The sequence below is a fragment of the Symphalangus syndactylus genome, chromosome 12 (genome assembly GCF_028878055.3).
Source record: "Symphalangus syndactylus isolate Jambi chromosome 12, NHGRI_mSymSyn1-v2.1_pri, whole genome shotgun sequence".
Lineage (NCBI taxonomy): Eukaryota > Metazoa > Chordata > Mammalia > Primates > Hylobatidae > Symphalangus > Symphalangus syndactylus.
This window is the reverse complement of record NC_072441.2, coordinates 37,684,464-37,709,353: the sequence shown is the minus strand read 5'-3', so window position 1 is coordinate 37,709,353 and position 24,890 is coordinate 37,684,464. Positions and strand designations below refer to the sequence as shown.

The window sequence follows — 24,890 nt, the reverse complement described above, 5'->3', positions numbered from 1 at the left end:
CCAATATGACTGATGTCCTCATAGGAAATTGGGCACACAGGCATGCACACAGGAAGAATGCCAGGTGAAGATGAAGGCAGATATCTACCAGCCAAGGAACACAAAAAACTAGGAGCAAACTACTAGAAGCTGGGGAAGAGAAGTGGAACAGATTCTCTCTTATTACCCTCAGAAGGAGCCAATCCTGCTGACACTTTGATGTGCAAGAACACATTTCTATGTTTGAGGCACCGAGTGTCTAGCACTTTGTCATGGCAGCTCTAGCAGACCATCACAGTGATCCACACATGCTGCGTCTAAGTGGAAGGGCAGTGGTGCTGCACTTGGTCCTGGGCAGACTGACCAGAACATGGGCGTTACACAATTCAGCTGGAATTCTCCACTAACTCCCTTAAGAATTGTTATAGCCCGTTAGGAATCCTTTGGGAGAATGGGTATAATGGCCCTAATGAAGCAATAATTCCTTTGTTTTAAAAGAAAATCCCTTTTCAAATAAGCATGGAAAGGATCATGGGGTAAAAAAATGTTCAAACAGTGATAGGAAGTATATTACAATATGTGCTGTGGACAGAGCTTGAGGCCAACCAAGACAATCCGAAGGTCTGAAATTGAAATTTCTCACTAGTAAATTCTTTACCTTGTGACAAAGGGGAGCCTCAAACGGGAGAGCTCACCAACCCCTAGGAGCTTGTTCAGACTCTGAGAGCAAACTCAATCTTCCTGAGTAAGGCAGAGGTCAAGCTAAAATGGAATCCTTTTTTCTTTCTGCCTGTGGATTCTGGTTCCTCCCTGCTGGCCTGAACTACTCTCTCTGCATCTCTAAGTGCGATACTGAAGCAGGAGAGGAAAGAAAGAAGCCTCGCTCGTGTTGACCACCTCAGCTCAAAAAAGGAAGAAGCCTTCTCAAATACTCATCAACCTCAGAAAGGAAATACTCCGATGTAGACAGTATCACTGTAACAGGACTATATAGTGTAAGAAAAGCCCTGCCATATAAATCTGTGCCTCAACATTGCCCGAAGAACTTTTTGTCCTCTTCAAACAAAAACTGTAAAAGGGTTAACAAATCACCCCAGGTCACCCCAAGTGATACACCTTGAATCTGAACTGAGCAATCCAGGTCCATGTGCAATTTGCAGTCTTTATTATTTCCCCCTCCCATGCCTTGAGTCAAAGTAGATTAACAACTGTGAATTGTGGTTAGACCTGCTATTTATTTGCTTAATGGTTTTATTCCCTAAACAGAAGATTTGGGGGCGGGGGTGGGGAAGTGACTTTGCTTTACCTATCTATGCCTTAGGCTCCCTGGCTATGCCTTTCTCCACATACCCTGCAGCAAGGTTTATTTAGTGAAAGTTGTAAGAAAGATTTTGATTGCCAGAGGGACATTACAAACCAATAGCCAGATCCAGCAGGGACTCACAGGGACAGCATCATGAGCTGTCATTGTTGGCTGGAATAGTGAGAGGAAGAGAAATTATTTGAACAGGACTTCAGTACCCACTCCAGGAAGTACAAGGCTGCCGTGCCTGTTTCCCTACTGTGTGTTTCCTTGTGCTAAAGGAGAAAAATCTGAGAAATGGAAACAATTACCTCTATGGCAGTTTACTAGGTCTCTGAGCTCAGGAAATATCTGCCAAAATAGAAATTTTCAGCCCTCAGTCAATCAACAATCAGTTAATGAGCAGGTCTGTTCAGTTCAGTTATTTGTTGAGCTCTTATTATGTTCAAAGCTACGAGAGGGGCTGTAGACATGTAAACTTGAGGCAAATAGAGTCCTGACCTCTGTGAGTTCATCAAGAAGAAGGAAAAATCAACATGCAGGTAACTAATGCAAGGTAGAATGCAATGAGTATCCTAATCCAACCCAGTTTTATTCCACAAATATCTATTCAGGTCGTACACAGAGCACGGAAAGACAGTGTAGTAAGAATATTCTGGTGAATTTAGCTGGGTGGACCTCATGAAGGAGGTGAGGTTTCAGCAGGGCCTGAAGGATCTGTCTTTGGTTGATCCAGATGGGCCAAAGGGTACTCCAAGGTAGAACGGGTGAGCAGAGGCTGCTAAGCTGGAAAGCACAGAACATGGAAGGCGTGATTGGTAGGTAAGGAGGATGGAAGCAAGGATGCACGTGGAAGGGAGAGTCATGAAGAATGTGGCTGAAAATGGCTCATCTCCTGGAGGAGTCTGAGAAGAGTAGGGCACATATATCTCTGCACTGGAACAGTAGTCTGCAGTTTGTTTACTTTGGGGGGACTTCTTTAAGAAAAAGAATACAACATTATGAATTTAAAGTTATGTATAGACAAAAATGATCTGAAATGAAAAAATAAATCCTCACCAAATTATTGGAGCCTTAGAGATTTAGGTCTCTGTCATCTGAGACGTCTTTAAGCAACTTACCAGAAATGCCTACACAGAAATCCTCTATAATTAAAACCTGGCTTCTGCCTCCCCAGCAGGACATTGCCAGTCCCAGGATGCCCTCAACTCCCAGGAGTCTGTTCTAGTGAGAGGCCCTGAAGTTTAAACATCTCTAGTGTCACAATAAATTCACCTGTGCAGAAGTTGCCAAACTTAGCTGATTCCTTGTCAGTAAAAAGTGTGTGGCCAGGGGATTGGGGTGCTGTGATTGGTCCCTTCGAGGTGAGGTGCTTACCCCTGTGTCTGCGTGGGGATATTTGTGCTAAGCAGCATCTTCCCCTCACTCCAAAATGCATGGTTAGAAAAGGGAAGCAATATTTTCCTAAAAGAATGGAGGTGGGTGAAGTTTGCGCCATCAAAGTAGTATTTAAAAGGATAAGTGTGATAGAGATGTAAAGAAGAGACTGGAAAATGGAAAGTCATTAGTTAGGAGACCTAGTTAGGAGACTAGCTCCAGTCTGAAGTGACAGTGTCTTGGACTAAACCGATGGAAGCAGGTAAAGAAATAAAGGATCAGCCCACAGAACCATTATGAAGAAGAGATTAAGCAATCTAAGCAAACTTGGGTCTTGTATGTTTTGCTGTGATTAGTGAATCCGTAACAGCCCAACAGATCACCAGATACCAGGCACTGCTTAGGTATAGATTCAGATATTTTGAGTTTTATTTCATATCCATTTAGTGCCCTCAAAGTGAGCCATGGATGCTGGTTGTGACTTACTTCAAACCTTGGAAATATATGCCCACTCAACACCTCTCGGGGTCTAGATTTTGTCTTTTTCTTTCAAAGAGGTCACCACACATATTGTCCCTGCACATTGAGGTAGCAGAAAGCTAGTGCCTTGATTACTCAAAATGATCTCCTAGGACAATTTTGTTCTCTGTCTTTGCAATGGTAACATCATTATTTCTTGAATCCCAGTCTCTGACCGCCTTATAAGTAGCAGTCAGGTCAGTTTCCATATGTAGTGGCTCCCACTCAGGCCATAAAGCTTTGATAAACTAGTCTTTCACCAAAAGTTAGCAGTAAACAACTGGCCTATAAATCTTTCCAAGAGGCAAGAGAACACTCACTCCGTTGCTATAATTATTACTTCTCTCTTTGCGACGACCCTTGAGGAATATAGTTAAAAAGCAGAGATACCACCTTTCTATTTTTCTCCATCTGTTTATTTTGCACAGTAAATTGCCAGCTCTTTGTTTAACATAGGAGTAAAACACTGTTGTGCCTCTTACCTGTAATTCTTGAAAGTGCAGCAAAGTATATACCCTTTAATTCCAACACAATCAAGAATTTACTTTCCACAAACTGCACGTCATCTCTTTCTCACATGGCTGTTGGTCTTTGGGAGTAGTTTCAAGTTGTTTGAGAATGTGCTTGCATCAACAAAATTGGCAAGTTGTTTCTGGTCACAGTGTAAAGACAAAGAATTGGAAATTCCAGGGAGGTTAAGGGGAGATCTACCTTGCAGACTGGTTGTCCTGGCCTGTGACACTGTTACCCAAAGAATACTTAATTAGGCAACACATTCATACCGACAGGTGCCATGATCCTAAATGCATAGTCCAAGTGGCTAGGCTTCTAGTATCATTTTGTGTGCCTCAAAACCTTCACAGCTGAGGGAAATGGAACTTTTCTCATTATTTGTGACCCAGTTTGGCAATATCAGTTAAGCAATCATGCCTCTGAATGGCATGGAGTGGGGTAAGCTTCTCCCCCAGGGGGATGTGGGAATTGGAATAATTGATTGTGCTCTGAGTAGCTGTGCGCTCAGAGATTGTTGAGATGCTAATTAATGCACACATCTGCAACCATCAGTTCAGTTTTATTCAACAAATACTTGTTTTGTTTACCCTCTGTGCCAGACACCATGTTATGGGCTGAAAACCCAAAGCTGAATAAAATATAGCCTTATTCCTCTTCCATGCAGATTTTGTTGGAGGAGGAAGAATTATTACTAGATTATTCTACTGCAGTGTGGTAAGTTCAGTGATAGAAATGTATTAAGGTGGCCCATGACAAGCGGTACCTGACCCAGTCACCAGGAAATAGGGGAAGAGATCATGAAGGGATTCCTGGAGGAGAGGCCACTGGAACCAGGTGTTTAAAAAGGCAGTAGGGCTTAGGGGAACAGTGACGGCAAAGTCTGAGAAGCTGAAAGAGCATGAAGTGTGTGGAACATCAAGCAGTTTGAATTGCCAGCGACTAAAGTGGAAGATAAAGAGTGGGGGTGGGTGTAGAGAAGTAGGCAGAGACAGATCATGGAGATGCTTGCATGCCACCCTAAAGAGGTAGAAATTTTTCCCATAGGCAGAGGTGGGGTGACAGAGCTTTAAAAGCCATGAAGTGAGTGACTAGTCTGGTTTAGTTTGGGTTTAAAAGCCTGAGTAGGGCTGATTTGAGAAGGGCGAGGCTGGAGGTGGAGGACAAGAGACTTTGCAGTAGTTCCGGAGAGAACTGATGAGAGCCTGGGGAAGCGCAGCAGGCAGGACAATAAAGGGGATGATGGGTGGACACGGGAAATTTTCCAGAGTTGAAGCTCAGGGCAGGGGTCTGGCTGGGGATGGAGATGTGTGCATCATTACCATGTGGGCTGTAGTTAAGGCCAATTAGACAGGATTAGCGTGCTCACGTGAAACATATGGAGTAAGAAGAACAAGAAGCTATGCTGAGTCAGCTGGGGATACCACCTCTTTGAGAGGGTAGAGGAAGAGAATGCCAGTGAAGGAGACTGCGGGGAGAGGAAAGAGGAGACTTAGCAAAGCGTAGTGTGACACAGCCAGGTGAGCAGAGAGTTGAGTACATTTTGACAATGATGTTGAATCTTCCCATCTGGTATCACACTGTGAAAGCTAAGATTAATTAATTAATTCAACAAATATTTACGGAGTACCAAAGATGTATCACATGTGTGCTAGTTGACAGTACTTTTAACTTATAATTTTACCAAGATTGACTTCCACATAACTAGCGAAAAGTAAGCTACCAAATACATTTGTTGGATTCCATTCTGTCAAGTATTTCTCTGTTCAACATTGTTTTTAGTTTATTTCTACTTCTAATTGTAAGATATTTTTAAACTTTACAGTGAGGCAAAAACTTCCATCTGAGCATGGCATTCAGAAGGGTGGTGGCAGAGATGTTGTTGCCTGCTGGTGAAATAAATGCAGTAGAATGAGAAAAACATTTGTTCATTCCATTCCTCAAAATAAGCAGGCTGGATCGTATGGCAGACTGAGTGCTTCTCACTGTTTAACAGGAGATTACTCTCTATTCTTCAGCTGGAGGAAGTTTCTCTCTTTCTGTGCCTCCAGTTCCCATAATGTGAAAATGTTTCACATTCTTTCAACATTGCCATGCACAAACACACATTAGCACTGGCTAAGTATATGATATGGGACACTGGAACCCAGTTCACTTAGGTCAATCTCCTGGTCAGATGAGTGAAATTTGCTTCTTTTAATTATCTCCTAATATGGCAGGGAAGGTCCCCCAGGCTACATATAAGTAGTTACAAATGTTACATTATTTAAATAGATATTCTAGGTTGTCTTTATCTCATGTTGTGCGGAAGCCACACCCTAAAGTAAAAGAATCACCACAGATCTGTTGATAATGAGACCAGTCATTCTTTGGTCAACAGACATTTGCTGAGCAACTTGTTAGGCCCATATTGGGAGCTGGGGTAACAAAGATGGATTAGTTCTACTCACAGCCTTCGAATTATTCATAGACTAGTAAGGTATTTCATATATGTTGAAGTTCTTGGTGAACGCCCAAGTTATTTCTCTTTACCACCTGTCCCTTTGGAGTCCTTACCTTCTAACATGCAGACAAAAGTAATAAGACAAGATGGCTTTTGTGAAAAGCACAGCATCTGTTGTAGGCAGCTGTTGATCTCTGCCATGGCACCTTCATTTCAGTAATCTATCTTCAGCTCCCCTCTGACTTCCATTTCTCGCACAGTTCCTGGCTCTATTTTCTGGGTTGGAGGGGTGCCCTGGACTATCACGCATGAGACATTCTCTGCTCCTGCCTTGTCCTCACAGAAGCCCTCACTGGGAGAAGTGATTGGGAAGATTTGTATTTCTGGGTAAATATAAATGTCAGTAATTATACATCAAATCCCAATATAATCACTGCATTTGAGTGCTTGTAATTTCAGTATGACCAGTATCTCATTAATTAGTAAAAAACATGTTTAATGTAATATACCCAGCTATGCCCTATTCTCCTTCTAGCTAAGTGTTTATGTATATGGGTTTGTTTTTATGGTTAAAAATCTTATAATTACATTATCTTCATGCTCGCAAAATACCATTTGGCTTAAAGAACTGATGTTTTCTCTGGTAACTTCCACATGGCATCTGCTTAAACTACCCTTTAAACTCTGCATTAATTTGCTGAATGGTTATCTCTTTGCACTTGCCTTGTGAAAACCTATCTTTTACTAATTCCCCTTCCCCCAAATCAGCAAAACCTCAGCCTGTTCCATCTGGCAATATCATTGTTTCCCACTTGGCAATATGGTGTAGTGGTTATGAGCTTGGGCTGTAGAGTTCATTAGGCACAGGTCTGAGTCCCAGTTTTAGAACTTGCTAGACATGTGATCTTGAGCAGCTTCTATCAACTCTCTGTGCTAGGTTTCTTTATCTGTAAAATGGGTAAACTGATATTAACCATCTTATAGGGTTGTTGTAAAGTGAGTAGCACAGTGTCTTGTCCAGAGTAAAGGCTTAATAAAGTCTTCTTTCTTTCCATGTTACTGTTACAATTTCCTTGGCTGCAGTGAGAAACAAGCCATTGAAATCAGGTGGACTTGTTCAAACTATGTCCCCGGAGAAGCCAGTTGCCTTTCTTAGTGTTAGTTTCCTGATATGCTAAATGAAAATAACAACATATCACAGTGCTGACAAACGATTACAAAGACTAATTAAGATAAAATACGTTTAAAAAAATCTGTCATGGTGGTTCAGGCACAGTGGCTCACGCCTGTAATCCCAGCAGTTTGGGAGGCCGAGGCAGGTGGATCATTTGAGGTAAGGAGTTCGAGTCCAGCCTGGCCAACATGGTGAAACCCTGTATCTACTAAAAATACAAAAATTAGCTGGGCACAGGGGCAGGTACCTGGAATCCTAGCTACTTGGGTGGCTGAGGCAGGAGAATAGCTTGAACCTGGGAGGCAGAGGTTACAGTGAACAAAGATTGCACCACTGCACTGCAGCATGGGTGACAGAGTGAGACTCCGTCTCAAAACAAACAAACAGACAGACAAACAAACAAAAATCTGTTGTGGTGCATCAAATCATGACGTGGGCTTACTATGACTCAATTGTCGCACCTAAAGCATCCCTCTCATTACCAGTCTTTTGCCCAACCTCTAAGTATACTGAGTATAATAGAAGATTTTAGTACATGTAAAAAATATGGTCTCCTGGATAGGAGTTCTATACTATTTACTAATCCTGTAAACCCTTTCATAGTTATTTATCCTTAGGATCATATACAAATGTTTTTATAGAAAATAGATTTTAATAGATTTCAATGCCTTCCCCATCAAGCTACCAATGACTTTCTTCACAGAACTGGAAAAAACTACTTTAAAGTTCATATAGAACCAAAAAAGAGCTTGCATTTCCAAGACAATCCTAAGCCAAAAGAACAAAGCTGGAGGCATCATGCTACCTGACTTCAAACTATACTACAAGGCTACAGTAACCAAAACAGCATGGTACTGGTACCAAAACAGAGATACAGACCAATGGAACAGAACAGAGCCCCCAGAATTAATACCACACATCTACAACCATCTGATCTTTGACAAACCTGACAAAAACAAGAAATGGGGAAAGGATTCCCTATTTAATAAATGGTGCTGGGAAAACTGGCTAGCCATATGTAGAAAGCTGAAACTGGATCCCTTCCTTACACCTTATACAAAAATTAATTCAAGATGGATTAAAGACTTAAATGTTACACCTAAAACCATAAAAACCCTAGAAGAAAACCTAGGCAATACCATTTGGGACATAGGCATGGGTAAGGACTTCATGTCTAAAACACCAAAAGCAATGGCAACAAAAGCCAAAATTGACAAATGGGATCTCATTAAACTAAAGAGCTTCTGCACAGCAAAAGAAACTACCATCAGAGTGAACAGGCAACCTACAGAATAGGAGAAAAATTTTGCAATCTATTCATCTGACAAAGGGTTAATATCCAGAATCTACAATGAACTCAAACAAATTTACAAGAAAAAAACAACCCCATCAACAAATGGGTGAAGGATATGAACAGACACTTCTCAAAAGAAGACATTTATGCAGCCAACAGACACATGAAGAAATGCTTATCATCACTGGCCATCAGAGAAACGCAAATGAAAACCACAATGAGATACCATCTCACACCAGTTAGAATGGCCATCATTAAAAAGTCAGGAAACAACAGGTGCTGGAGAGGATGTGGAGAAATAGGAACACTTTTACACTGTTGGTGGGACTATAAACTAGTTCAACCATTGTGGAAGTCAGTGTGGCAATTCCTCAAGGATCTAGAACTAGAAATACTATTTGACCCAGCCATCCCATTACTGGGTATGTACCCAAAGGATTAGAAAACATGCTGCTATAAAGGCACATGCACATGTAGGTTTACTGCAGCACTATTCACAATAGCAAAGACTTGGAACCAACCCAAATATCCATCAAAGATAGACTGGATTAAGAAAATGTGGCACATATACACCATGGAATACTATGCAGCCATAAAAAATGATGAGTTCATGTCCTTTGTAGGGACATGGATGAACCTGGAAACCATCATTCTCAGCAAACTATTGCAAGGACAAAAAAACAAACCTGCATGTTCTCACTCATAGGTGGGAATTGAACAATGAGAACACTTGGACACAGGAATGGGAACATCACACACAGGGGCCTGGTGTGGGGTGGGGGAAGTGGGGAGGAAAAGCATTAGGAGATATACCTAATGTAAATGACGAGTTAATGGGTGCAGCACACAAACATGGCCCATGTATACATATGTAACAAACCTGCACGTTGTGCACACGTATCCTAGAACTTAAAGTATAATAAAAATAAATAAAAAGAAAATAGATTTTAAGTATCCTTGAAATTGTCTGTAGTTTATACCATATCTTTTGCCTAGCTTGAAGCACTGCTAGCATTATGTCAGTGTATGCCTGTGTTTATTAACTCACTCAACAATATTTCTTGTGCACCTACTATGTGTTAGGCAGTACTCAAGGTGTTTGGGATACTCAGTGAACATACCAAAGGTGTCTTTCCTTATGAAGCTTATATTCCAGTGGGGGTAGACAGACAATAAAAAAAGATAAAGTAAATTATATAGAATGTTACTAGTTATGTTGATAGATTTTGTGAAAAAAAAAAAAAAGCAAAAGGAAGGCTAAAGGGATCAGGAGTCTGGAGTGAAATTGCAATTTTAAATAGGGTGGTTAGGAGTGACCTTATTGAGAAGGTGACATTTAGACAAACATTTTAGATAAAAGCTACTTTACTCTGAAGCAATTAGAAGAATATACTACATTTTTTCTCTCACTGAACCCTTAATACTTCCAGCTAGTTACTTCATAGAATGTAAAGATCCTTCCACAAACCCTATTCTGCTTCTACTTTATTTGGTTCACTGTATTACCATTGCTTAACTAGGATCTCTTTGTCTGCAGCCCTGGTTCTCTGTAACTGGCATTCCCACATTGACACAAAATGATATTCCAAAAATATAGACTGAATTGTGTAACATTCTTCCTCAAAAGATCCAGTGGCTCTCCATTGCTTTCTGAGTCAAGTCCACACACCTTGGCACGACCTCCATGGCCTTGGGATGCTCCTCTGTCCTCTTTTATGCCACATCCCTCTTTGGGAGCCATACTTCACCCATTCTGGTCTCCCTGCTCTCTATAACTCTTTGCTTTTGCCATTGTTCCTACCCACCCTTTACGACATTTTATATTTATTGGAAATTGTACTCATCTTTCAAGGCCTAGCTCTAATGCTGCTTCTTTTTTGGATCTTTGCAAGTAAAGTTAATTTTTTCATCACCCCTCCATTCCCTATGCCCTGACTGATGTGGTGTAGATGACCACATTTTCTCGAAGTTGTCAATTCTTTCTCTATAGAAGATGGTTCTTATTTATCATATAGTCTTCTGAGAGAAGATTCTGAGCAAGCAGTATACTAAACTCTGAGAAGATTCCATGATAAATAAGAACGATCTTCTATAGAGACAACTCTGCTTACTTGAATTAATCAAACTGGGCAAGAAACCTTGAATTAATCAATCTGGGCAAACCACCTAGCATCTTTGAACCTCAGCTTCTTCATTTTCAAATGGGTTAATTATACATTTTTATGAGTAACAGGTAAGGATTAAATGTGATTAAGTGAGATAATATCTCATTATTTAAATGCTTCTTGTGGTGGCTAGCATGTAGTATCCCTTCAGTAATTGTTCTGTGAATATGACTCCTTTTTCTAGATTGTCTTTTAATAATAATGGGGTTTCGGCCGGGCGCGGTGGCTCACGCTTGTAATCCCAGCACTTTGGGAGGCCGAGGCGCGTGGATCATGAGGTCAGGAGATCGAGACCACGGTGAAACCCCGTCTCTACTAAAAAAATACAAAAAATTAGCCTGGCGTGGTGGCGGGCGCCTGTAGTCCCAGCTACTCGGAGAGGCTGAGGCAGGAGAATGGCGTGAACCCAGGAGGCGGAGCTTGCAGTGAGCCGAGATTGCGCCACTGCACTCCAGCCTGGGCGATAAAGCGAGACTCCGTCTCAAGAAAAAAAAAAAAAATAAATAAATAATAATAATAATAATAATAATGGGGTTTCATCATCCCTTTCATTATTCCTTTTTATTGCATAATGGCTTCATAATTGTCACCAGTCTTGATTTCCAGAGGAAAGCTTTTCTTTAGCTTTCTGTTTCTAAATGACTTACATTGTGTTATTTTATTTTTTAATTAATAGATTTTATTTTTTGGAGCAGTTTTAGGTTCACAGCAAAATTGAGAAGAAAGTGCAGAGTTCCTACATACCTGGTACCTCCTCCCATACACAGCCTTCCCCTCAATCAACATCAGTGTGGTACTTTTGTTACAACTGATGAATCAACATTGACACATCATAATAAACCAAAATCCATAGTTTACATTAGAGTTGCACATTCTATGGATTGTGCATCCTTTGTATATTCTAAGGGTGTCATACATTTTATGGGTTTTGACAAATGTATGATCACATGTATCCACCATTATAGTATCATGTAGAATGAGTTCACTGCCCTGAAGATCCCCTGTGCTTCATGTATTCATCCCTCCTTCCCCCCGGTCCTCTGGTAATCACTGACCTTTTTCCTGTCTCCATAGCTTTGCCTTTCCTAGAATGTCATATAGTTGAAATCATATAGTATGCAGCCTTTTCAGATTGGCTTCTTCCACTAAACAATATGCATTTAAGATTCCTACTTGTCTTTATGTAGCTTGATAGCCATTTCTTTTTCACACTGAATAAAATTTCATTGTGTAATATAGTTTTTAAAAAAAGAATTGAATTGACCCAGTTTCGAGCTCTAGCTAGAGGCAATCAGTTTCCATTCTTGAGTGGCCCATTAAGTACACACTCCCAACTGTCTCCATTTTTAGGCTCTCATGCATTGAGCCACTCAAACCCCTCCTAGGCCAGGCTATAGAAAACCAGGTACAGCCTCTATGCCCAAGAGCTTATGGAAATTATTTGAACTACTCAATCCTAAACTTGCTTACCGTGACTTGCCCATTCTTTCCTGCTGAAACCATGGTCAAGGCGTTTGCTCATAGTTCTCCTCTCTCCTTCTGTCTTGTGAGTGGCCCCGGTGCTTCCCCAAATGGCCTTGCATAGCATGCTGTATTCTCCCCAGGGAACTGTGAGTGTAACAGACTATAAAACTCTTTCCAATTCCTCCCTCTTGTTCTGTGTCTGGACTCACCATACCTCACCCAAGGTAGTATGAGTAAAACACATTATATGGCTGTACCACAGTTGGTTTATACATTTACTTATTGAAAGACATCTTACTTCCAAGTTTCAGCTATTATGAATTAAGCTGCTATAAACATTCATGTGCAGGTTTTGATGTAGACATAAATTTTCAGATCTTTTGGGTAAATACCAAGGAGTGTGATTGCTGGATCTTATGCTGAGAGTATGTTTGGTTTTGTAACAAACTGCCAAACTGTTTTCTAAAATATCTGTACCATTTTTCATTTCTACTATCAATGAAAGAGAGTTCTTGTTTTTCCACATCTTCACCAGCATTTGGTATTGTCAGTGTTTTGGATGTTAGCCATTCTAGTAGGTGTGTAGTGATACTTCCTTGTTTTAATTTGAAATTCCCTAATAACGTACAATGTTGAGTGTCTTTTCAATGACAGCCATCTGTATATCATCTTTGGTGGGGTGTCCGTCCAGATATTTTGTCAATATTGTAATTAGATGGTTCATTTCCTTATTGTTGAGCTTTAAGAGTTATTTGTCTATTAGGATAAGAGTCAGACAGTCAGATATGTCTTTTACATGTCAGATATGTCTTTTTAGAGTGCTATCTGGTTCCCTGAGAATTCACAGATTTACTCTTGTAATAGATGGTTCTCTATAGCCATTTTAGTTTCTATAAAGGAATATTTTTTCTGAGTATTTATTAAAACAATAGGTTCAGGGATACTGACTACTAAAACTTCTATTGCTGCTTACCAGATATTAATCAGTCATTGAGTCAATCAAATACTTATTAGGCACTTAATATTTTTCTAGACACTGTTGGAGATAACAGTGGTAAAAGGATGTAAAAGGCCTGCTACTGTTTTCAGTAGACTTATGGTCTATTTTGAGATAATTTAAATACAATTTAGGGCTGGCTTGGTAGTACTAACTATAAGTGCAGTTGAAATCCAGAGAGCTCCAGAAGAGTTCAGAGAACTCCAGGAGTTCATGTGGACTAGAATTATTGAGCAAAGATTCATGTATGACATGAGGGCTGACCTAGGCTTGGAAGGTCAGATAACCCATGTACAAGTGGAAAGGAAAAGAATACATGTAATGTGCCAGAGCACCTTGTAGGTGTTTACAATGCGTGTGCCTCAAGCGTTATAAACACTTAATATTTTTATTACATGGGTAGCCCCTCAAGAATGAAAAGCAGACAGATCCCTTCTGACTGATTGATTTGACCCCAATCCCTATATAAAGATATTACTCCTACCATCTATCTACTTGTACAGTACCACAGTAGATATTTGTCTTAGTCCATTTGTGTTGCTATAAATGAATACCTGAGGCTGAGTAATTGATAGAGAGAAGGGGTTAATTTGGCTTAAGGTGTTGCAGGCTGTACAAGAAGCACAGCATCAACATTTGCTTCTGGTGAAGGTCTCAGGTTGCTTCCACTCATGGAGGAAGGTGAAAGGGAGTCAGCATGTGCAAAGGTCACATACTGAGACAGGAAAACAAGAACCTGGGAAAAGGGGTGCCAGACTCTTTTTAACAACCAGCTCTTGTGGGAACTAATAAAGTGAGAAATCATTACCCCTAGGACAGCACCAAGCCATTATTGAGGGATCCACCCTCATGACCTAAACACCTCCCATTAGATCCCATCTCCAATATTGAGGATCAACTTTCAGATTGAGGTTTGGAGGGATAAATATCCAAACCATAGCATTCCACCCTTTACCCCTCAAACTTCACGTTCTTTTTACATTGCAAAATACAATCGTTTCATCCCAATAGTCTCCAGAAGTCTTAACTTGTTCCAGCATCAACTCAAAAGTCCAATATCCCAAATCTTATCTGGGAGTCAAGATAAATTCCTTACAGCTGGGAAACTGTAAAATCAAAAACAAATTATTTACTTCCAAGATACACAAGCATTGGGTAAACATTCCCATTCCAAAAGGGAAAAATTGGCCAAGAGAAAGGGGTAACAGGTTCCATGTAAGTTTGAAATCCAGCAGGGTGGATATTAAATCTTAAAGCCCCAAAATAATCTTTGACTCCATGTCTCGTATCCTGAGTGCACTGGTGTGAAGAGTGTGCCCCCAAGGGCTCTAGCAGCCCTACATCCATGACTTTGCTGAGCATAGCCTACATGGCTGCTCTTACGGGTTGGAGTCCAGTGTCTGTGACTTTTCCAGATTGAAGTTGCACACTGCTGGTAGCTCTATAATTTTGGTGTCTAGAGGGCTGTGGCCCTATTTTCACAGGTCTGCTAGGCAGTGCTCTGGTAGGGACTCTGTGCAGGGGAATCCAACTCTACATTTCCCTTCAATACTACCCTAGTTGAGGCTCTCTGCAGTGGCTCCACCCCTGTGGCAGGCTTCTGCCTGGGTGCCCAGGCTTTCTGATACATTCTCTGAAATCTAGGTGCAAGCTGCCAAGCCACCACCATTCTTGCATTCTGTGCACCTACACACTTAACACTATGTGGAAGCCACCAAGGCTTATGGCTATTGCCCTCAGGGCAGTGGCCAGATCAATACTTGTGGCCCTTTGACCCAAAGCTGCAGACTGAGGGAGGGATGCAGGGAGCAGCCCCCTGAGATGGAGCAGAACAGCTGCACCCTAGGAAATCATTCTGTTTTCCTAGGCCTCTGGGCCTGTGATGGGAGGAGTAGCCTTGAAATTTTCTGAAATACCTTTGGGGCCTCTTTTCCATTGTCTTGACTATTAGCACCTGGCTCCCTTTTAGTGATATAAATCCCTCTAGTGAGTGGTTGCTCTGTAGTGCCCTTGAATTCTTCTGGAAATGCTCCTTCCTTCTCTACCATGGGGCCAGGCTACATATTTTCCAAATGATTATGCTCTGCTTCCTTTTTAATTATAAGTTCCACTTTAGGTCCTTCCTTTGCTGCTGTATATGACCATAAGCTGTTAAAAGCAGCCATGCTCCTTCTTGAAGCTTTGCTGCTTAGAGATTTCTTCCCTTAGATATCCCAGGTCATCACGCTTAAGTTTGGCCCTAGTGCATGAACACAATGCAGCTAAGTCCTTTGCTATGGCAATGACGGTGACCTTTGCTCCAGTTCCGAGTAAATTCCTCATTTCCATTTGAGATTTCATCAGTTTGGACTTTGCTGTCTATATTTCTTCCAGCATTTTGGTCACAACTGTATAACCAATCTCTAAGAAGTTCCAGACTTTTCCTTGTTTATTTTTCTTCTTTTGTGCTCTCCAAACTCTTCCAGCCTCTGCGCATTATCCAGTTCTGAAGCTGCTTCCACATTTTCAAGTATCTTTATAGTAGTGCCCCACTCCTTGGTACTAATTTTCTGTCAGTCTGTTTGTGTTGCTATATGGGAATACCTGAGGCTGGTAAATTATAAAGAAAGTGGGCTTATTTGGTGATACAGTTTGGCTCTGTGTACTTACCCAAATCTTGTCTCAATTTGTAATCCCCATGAGTCAAGGGAGGGACCTGTAATCCCCATATGTCAAGGGAGGGGGGTGATTGGATCAGTTTCCCCATGCTGTTATTTTAATAGTGAGTGAGTTTCCATGAGATATGATGGCTTTATAAGTGTTTGGATGTTCCTCCTTGGCTCTTCTTTCTGCGGTCACCTTGTGAAGAAGGTGTCTGCTTCCCCTTTGCCTTCTGCCATGATTGTAAGTTTCCTGAGGCCTCTCCAGCCATGCAGAACTGTGAGTCAATTAAACCTCCTTTGTTTATAAATTACCTAGTATCAGGGAAGTTCTTTATAGCAGTGTGAGAAAGGTCTAATACATTTGGCTCATGGTTTGGCAGGCTGTACAAGAAGCATGGCACTGGCATTTCCTTCTGGTGAGGGACTCAGGCTGCTTCCACTCATGTGGAAGGGGAAGGGGAGCTGGCATGTCCGGAGATCACGTGGTGAGAGAGGGAGCAAGAGAGAGATGGAAGGTACCAGGCTCTTTTTAACAACCAGCTCTCTGGGGAACTAATAGAGCAAGAACACACTCATTACCAGGAGGACAGCACCAAGCCATTCATGGGGGATCCACCTCTAGGACTCAAACACCCCCCATTAGGCCCCACCTCCAATGCTGGGGATCAAATCTCAACATAAAATTTGGGGGCATAAACATCCAAATTACAGCAATATTTATCCATTTAGCACTAGAAAACATTTAATCATTAAGAGACATTAGTTAAAAGGAAAATGCATCTATGGGATGAAGAGGTGGTTATAACTTAAGTGATCATCCATTCATTTATGTAATCTCTATTCAACAAATATATATTGGGTCCCTACTCCATGGTAAGCACTATGCTGGACCTTGGCTATGAAATATAAAGAGGTTATGTTGGTGTATAAAAAGAAGACATTTATGCAGCCAACAGACACATGAAAAAAATGCTCATCATCACTGGCCATCAGAGAAATGCAAATCAAAACCACAATGAGATACCATCTCACACCAGTTAGAATGGCAATCATTAAAAAGCCAGGAAACAACAGATGTTGGAGAGGATGTGGAGAAATAGGAACACTTTTACACTGTTGGTGGGACTGTAAACTAGTTCAACCATTGTGAAAGTCAGTGTGGGCGTTTCCTGAGGGATCTAGAACTGGAAATACCATTTGACCCAGCCATCCCATTACTGGGTATATACCTAAAGGATTATAAGTCAGGCTGCTATAAAGACACATGCACACGTATGTTTATTGCGGCACTATTCACAATAGCAAAGACTTGGAACCAACCCAAATGTCCGACAATGATAGACTAGATTAAGAAAATGTGGCACATATACACCATGGAATACTATGCAGCCATAAAAAATGATGAGTTCATGTCCTTTGTAGGGACATGGATGAAGCTGGAAACCATCATTCTCAGCAAACTATCACAAGGACAAAAATCCAAACACTGCATGTTCTCACTCATAGGTGGGAATTGAACAATGAGAACACTTGGACACAGGAAGGGGAACATCACACACTGGGGCCTGTTGTGGGCTGGGGGAAGGGGAGCGGGAGAGCATTAGGAGATATACCTAATGTAAATGACGAGTTAATGGGTGCAGCACACCAACATGGCCCATGTATACATATGTAACAAATCTGCACGTTGTGCACATGTACCCTAGAACTTAAAGTATAATAATAATTAAAAAAAAGAAAGATGAAGAGGCTATAACAGCTGCCTAAAGTAGCTTAGGGCAAGTGACCCTGCATGCGCCGATGACCATTACACAGTGTGATTCACGCCATTTCACAGGTGAGGAGAAAGTGATGGCAGACCATGGAGGCCCTGAGAGTAATGGGGAAGCTTAAGGGGTCTAGGAGTTGGCCACATAGACAAAAGAGAGAAGAGAGTTTTATCCTTTTTTTCTTCATCTTTCTCCTTTTCTCTACTTCCTGAACAATTCTTCACAAAGATTTTAGCAGGGACCAAGCAGAGTGGTGTCTTCCAGCTACAGTGAGGGGAGCCTCCATGGTCCCTCCAACAGCGGGGGAAAGGTGTCTATGCAGGTGAGTCAGGGCCCAGCATAGAGTGCTGGAGCCTAAGTGAGGCAAGAAGGGCTGCCCCCCAGGAAAGTGTCCAGGCAAGGAGACAGTGGGACAGCCATAGAGATGGACCAAGTAAGGAAATATATTAGGAATAATGTGGGTCAGATTTTTCACTGTTGGAGAAGGTACTTCCATGTATGGAAATGAGAAAAAAAGAAGAACTCTTTAGTGTTGTATTAGAAATGGAGTTACCAGTTTGAATTCATGATTTCCAATACATAGAGAGATATGAGTTTGGGGTGTGTGTGTGCATGTGTGTGTTTGTGTGTGTGTATTTTCTAGCTTTGAGTGCTTAGAGTGGGCTTAGAGTGCTTGAGATCAGTGACAAACTCCTAGCAGTGAGTACAACCAACATCCACATCTTTGGTTGGTTTGGCAGATGGGCCAGGGCAGTTACAAGGCGAGCCTCACAGTCTTCTTCTGGAAAGCAATGAAGTGCTCAAAGAATGACGAGAACATGCCAAAAGGACACAGAATCCTGCAGGAAGGTGTTTCCCCATGAATAAAAAAAAGACAGCAATGGTAACATTGTTAGATTAGAACCTTTTGAATAAAATAAGAATCAATGTACTCATATTCATATAAATAATTGAATAAATAAATTGAAAATCTGATGAAGAATGGGATGGCTACATGGGCTGAAGATATTACCCACAAAATATATGTTAATTGCAAAAGGAAAAAAAAGTAACTATCCAGTGAAGAAACCTGGCAGAAACCACCTTAGTTAAGTGATCAATGTTAATATTAGAAATGGAAAAAATCCAAATCATGTGCTGCCAGTAGGATGCAATGAGGCACACATGGCATCACTTCTGTAATATTTTTGCCAAAAGTACAAAAACTAACTCTAATCATGGGGAAACATCAAACAAAGATAAACTCAGGTACATTTTCCAAAAGCTGTCCTGTAATCTTCAAAAATGTTAAGGTCATGAAAGTCAAGAGAACATGGAGAAACCATTCTGAGACTATGACAACTAAAAGCATTGTGTGATTCTGGACTGGAACATTTTTGGGAAAGTGAGGAAACCTGAATGCAATCTGTGGATTAGATGGTAGTAATGTATAAGTGTTAATTTCCTAATTTTGATAGTAGATAATATAAGATAAATAGATTTTTTATAATATGGGAAAATTATCATTGTTTATGATACATACACGCCAAAGCAGTTAGGGGTTTAGGATGTCATGCTAGCAACTTACTCATAAATGGTTTAGGGAAAACAGTTCTTGCTACTATAGGCACAACTTTTATATAAGTTTGAGATGACTTATTTTAAAAGAGGTGAGGGAGAGATAATCTCCTATGGGGAGGCCTGAATATGTTATGAGTTAACACTTTAGAGGGAGCTCCTTTTTATCCCATTGAGAATATAGCTCTAGAAAACACAGCAACAGGGCGGTGCCTACTGTGGCTCTCCATGTACAGTTGGGGCTGGGATTCTAGTCATGGGGACCAGGCCTGGCTTTGCAAGTTAGCAGTGAAATATCTTTAGTTACAGCACGTGCTTTTTCTAGATGGCTATTTTCTCCTCTGTAAAATGAATGGTGGACATAGCCTCCTTCCTGCTCTAAAATTCAACACTGTGATTTATCTTTTAATATATTATAGCTTACCACAGGCTCTGAGGTGCTTTTTGTTGCAAAGTTCTCCATATCCATCTGCCCCAGGGAGACCCCTAGCTCATATAGTGTCACCTAGGTTGTCAGTTTGGCTACCTCTGCCTGGATTAATCTTTGTCTGGCAGGCAGGATGGGTGTCAGGCAGAACTCCAGAAAGGAAGCATACCCTGGACTAACAGCACAGAGATGGCCTTTGAGATAACGCTGTCTTCTGTCCCGTTTAACTCCAGAAGTGTAACTTGAAGCTCAGTTGGGAACTTGCCACAGAGAATGTTCCCTTGGAGGGCCTCCAATTGTTAATTCCAGAGATGATGGTGCAACAAGAAGGTGACCAGCCAGATGGGAAGCCCTGGTTCATGATGGGGTTTTCATCTCTCCACACCCAGGCCCATCTGAGTTTTGGAACAAATCAGGAAACTTTAACAACCTCCACACACGCACATGCCAACCACACATAAGAAATACTCATTCTAGTTGACATTTGGCCAATGGAAATTAATATGCTATAGTGTGCTGAGAATTCTCTTTCCTTAATAATAACCAGACTTAAGAGAATGAGAACAAGATGCAAGACTACTGAAAAATGAAGGGCAATCATCTGTATATCATATTTTTCATCTAATGTAAAGATCCAAATTCCAAAGGCAATTGGTTTTATATATAATTTAATTGGGAAGCATTCCATCAGGTATTTGTTATTAAGAATCAGAGATGTATCAGGAGGACTTGATTGTTTCAGGAAGAACACCAACAGGATTTAGAAGTTTCTTTGACCAATTACTGAAGTGCTTGGCACATAATGATGCTCAATAAATATTTGGATGAAGGCATAAAAATATATTCACCTGTGGCAATGATGATCCACACTGTCACATGCAGTGGACTCAGGCAGCTAACTATATTTTTTAAATATTGAGTAATTTAGGTTCTCTTAAAATTCCAAACCAGATGGAGATTAAATGAGAATTGGTTAAAATTGATGCATAATGTTTCCTGAATAAAATAGCTCACTCGATCTGAGAGGCCTTTTCCTGTTTGCTGGAATTCTGTTTCCCTTATTATTTTTTCAGTTCCAGGTAACACTGTTTGGGGGGAGACTTTCTCCTCCAGACCCCACCTCTATAATCTGGCAGGTAAGACCACCATAAACTGGAATGATGCTTCCTATTTGTGTACTGAGATTTTTCTAGTGCAGTTCAACCCTGTGACAGGGATGATGGCTTGCTTATAAAGCTTGGGTAATGAATAGCCCAAGATTTATTTTCACATTTATTTAGGACAATTTTCTCTCTGTCACTGTGCCAACACTATCAGCACAACTCAATGTTGCATAAAGAAGCACAAGCTTTGGAGAAAAAGAAAAAGGTCTGGGCTTAAATGTCTGCTCTGCTTCTCATCAATTGCCTGACCTTGGGCTGGTTATTGGACATATCTGAGCTTCGTTTTCTTCACAGGGTTGTTCCAGTTAAACAAGACCACATTCACACAGTGCCTGGCACCTAGTAGGCCTGCAATTTAGTTCTCTTTTAGTTAATTTCCTGTGGGCCCATTTTGCTTTGTGTCACCTCAGTTTTCTTGTTTTCTATGAGCCCTTCCTAGTTCCCTCTTCTCTCTTGACTAATCTAAAGCAAATCAATAAACACTAGCTCACCCTGCAGTTGGAACACTCCTGTAATGCTGTTACTTGGTCAGCATCTCCTTGTCCATCGTGAAGGGAAGGTGAGCATTTGGGATTCCTAGAGGTGCACTGGTTGCCTTCTTCCAGAACAGAATTGTCTTACTTTATTCCATGATGGTATCAGTAGATGCATGCATAATTTTTAAGCTCATATTCCTGATTTAAGTTCATATTTCTCAATGTATATAGCCCCATCTTAAGATTTTTTCCCTTAGGGATAGGTTCAAATTACCTTGCCTCAATGTCTGTGGGTATTGAAGGTGGAGACACCAGCAATTACTGCAGTTAGCATTTAATACTGCAGTTATCTCCAAATCCCTGAGTGGCTGTCACCCATCATTAGGATCATTAGGTATTATGGTGTGTTTTTGGCACAGTAGACAGAGTGATTCTTTAAAACATGCCAGATAATAAATGACATTCTCCTGCTCAGTGCCCTCCAGTGGCTTCCCATCTCACTAGAATAAACCATCAGGCCCTGACATCCCAGGGCCTGTGTGACCCTACGCAATGTGACCCTGCCTGCTCTCCAGTCTCCTCTCATTCTCTATGTTATTGGCTATGTTCCAATGCCACAGGCCTCTTTGCTGTTTCCCACGTCAAAGAACTCAAGATCCCACCTCAAGACTTTTGTACTTGTTGTTCCTCATGCCAGAATATTGATCTCCCCATATAGCTACACTATGAGGTTCTGCTCAAATGTCACCTCCTCAGGGAGGTCTTCCTGGACTACCCTGTCTAAATTAGCACCAGCAATCATCACTCTCTAGCCCTTAATCAGCGTTATTTTTCCTACACACACAAACACACACTTGTTATTTATTTAAAGCCTAATTCTTCTTCTAGAATGTAGGACTTTGTTTCCTTCACTGGCAGTATTTCCAGTGAATAGAATACAGTAGTGCCCCCTTATTCGAGGTTTTGCTTTCTGTGGTTTCAGTTACCCACGGTCAACTGGTGTCCAAACGTATTAAGTGAAAATTTCCAGAAATAAGGAATTTGTTAGTTTTAAATTGTGTGCCTTTCTGAGTAGTGTGAGGAAATCTCGTACCATTCAATTTTGTGCTCCCTGGAGTGTATCCTTTTGCCCAGCACATCCACGCTGTATATACTGCCTGCATACCAGTCACTTAGCGACCATCTAGGCTGTCAGATCCACTGTAGCAGCAACATAGTGCTTATGGTCAAGGAACCATTATTTCACTTAATAATGGCCCCGAAGTGTAAGAGTACTGTGCCTAATTTACACATTAAACTTTCTCATAGGTGTGTATGCATAGGAAAAAACCTCCTACCGTATAGGTAGGATTTGGTACCATCTGTAGTTTCAGCAGCCACTGGGGGTCTTGGAATGTATCCCCTGTTGTTAAGGGGGAACCACTGTGGTGTTGGGTCCAGCAAAGGCACTCAGTGACTGAATGAAGTAATACATTACTTTAGGAATAGCCCTGAGGTTATTATATAGTTTGGTAAGAAAAGGGCTGTGAAACCGCTTTTGCTCGAAGACATTGTGATGCTATGTCTCCATAATACGAACAAGAACAGCAATGTAATAGCTTCCATTTATTGAACATTATGATGCTTTGCTCAGTAGGAATCTACAAGTTGTTTGTGATCATTCATAAGCTTATAATTTTATCACTTTGGTCTGTGGGAAAAATGTTCAGTAGTTTATTATAAGGTTATTACAAAGGAAATGTGCAGTTTTTAAACTACTAAATGCACAATGAAAATTATATTCTCCTCTATTGATGTACACAGAATGTGGTGTCACAAGAGGCCCTCTTACAATTTTAGTCCTTTCTCTGACACATTTCCCGATACTCTACCTTCCCCTTACCGTCTCCTGGCAAACAAATACAGACAAAGCCTCCTGGAGCATATGGTTGGGATTTCAAAACGTGAGTGCTAGTTCTGGACAGGTCTGGTTTAAATCGATGTGGCCTTGAATGAGTTACTTAAAGTTTCTATGTCTCAGTTACTTCATCCCTTAAATGGGAATAATGATGGCACCTACATTATAGATACGTACTGAGTAAATGAAGTAAGACATAATGTGATTAGCATTAGCTGGGTGTGGTGGCTCATGCCTGTAATCCCAGCACTTTGGGCAGCTGAGGTAGGTGGATCATTTGAAGTCAGGAGTTCGAGACCAACCTGGACAACATGGTGAAACCCTGTCTCTACTAAAAATACAAAAATTAGCATGGCACGGTGGTGCGTGCCTGTAATCCCAGTTACTTGGGAGGCTGAGGCCCGAGAATTGCTTGAACCCAGGAGGCGGAGGTTGCAGTGAGCCAAGATGGCACCATTGCACTCCAGCCTGGGTGACAGAATGAGACTGTCTCAAAAAAAAAAAAAAAAAAGAGACATAATGTGATTAGCATTAGCATAAAGCTATCACTGAACAATTATTAACATAAAAAAGGGTCCTAAGCATTTGGGACTTAGGAGAGGCAGTCCTTGCCTCCCCAGAGTGTTTTCTTCTAACACGGGACAAATAATTTTCTTTAGAATATATATTTAAAATTAGTCTGTGGAAATTTGTACAAATTTGCCAATATGCAATTTGAAATGATGTCATATTTCTGCTGTATAAAACCTTTTGAATATAAGGTGTAATTGTCCTCTCAGCTTTCACTGTGGTCAGCTACTCTACTCAGCAGCTACAAGTCTCGACCCTTGGGTGGAGTAGGTAAGTCTTCAGGATTTGTTTTGTTAAATTATTTTCATTTTTTAAAAATTGTTTATCTGTTTTTAGTTTTAGGACAAGTCGCAGCAATTGCTTTACAGAAAATGTTTTACTCTCTCCTAGATGTTGTGAGAGAAGTGGTTTCAGGAATAGGCCTAGGGTATGTCTGGTTTGCTGTGTGTGGGGTCAGATGGGAATAGAGCTCCACCAGGAGTGGATGGATTCAGGAGCCACACAGGGGGAGACGAGCTCATGTCCCTCCCTTACACCACAGCCACTCTGTAACTTGGCTCTTTCTCTTTCTCTCTCTTTTTTTTTTTTTTTCCATTTTTCTTCTTAGCAAAAGCAGGCATTACTGACCTCATCAGGGTACTAGGGCAATTTTATTAGTATTCCTTTTATTAAGCATCAGCTTTTATGTGGAGGTAGAAATATATATTTTTTATATGGTTGCACACATGCACGCACACACACGTGCACATCTGAGGCTGGGGAGGACCCACAGAGACCTCCAAAAAGAAGAGAATCCAAGGGCGTATCCCTGAAACGATCTTGAGTCAACTTTTAGAAGCAAAAAATTGCTCAAAAACAACTCTTTGTCTCTCTAGGGTAAATCTTACATAGGAAGTGTCAATGCAGAGCTCTGCTACCAGAGCCAAGGTGTGTGTGTGCAGAGATGGGGGTGTGGGCACTGGGGCAAGGGGGAGAACAAGAAACAGATATTACTCTAACAGAAATAGTTTCCTATTTCTTGCATATCTTCCCACTCACAATAAAATATACTTTTCCGAATTACACATCAGCTGTTTGCAGTGTCCGAGGCAGAATGCCTGGGCTGTAACTTTTTTTTTTTTTTCCAGCAGGAAACTAAGAAATAAGTCATAAAACAATACTGCC

General features: G+C 41.1%; 1 long non-coding RNA gene across 4 annotated transcripts in view; it reads left to right on the top strand.

Annotated features, from left to right (window-relative positions):
• The window catches only part of LOC134733700 (uncharacterized), a 345,729-nt gene that overhangs the window by 30,853 nt on the left and 289,986 nt on the right, over nt 1-24,890 (top strand). Inside the window, exon 3 of one of the 4 annotated variants that reach the window (XR_010117329.1) lies at nt 18,377-18,558. The exons of the other annotated variants lie outside the window; for them this stretch is intronic. This is a non-coding gene — a long non-coding RNA (uncharacterized lncRNA). Of the gene's footprint in view, nt 1-18,376; nt 18,559-24,890 lie in introns of those variants that run through there. 4 annotated transcript variants of the gene reach the window in all.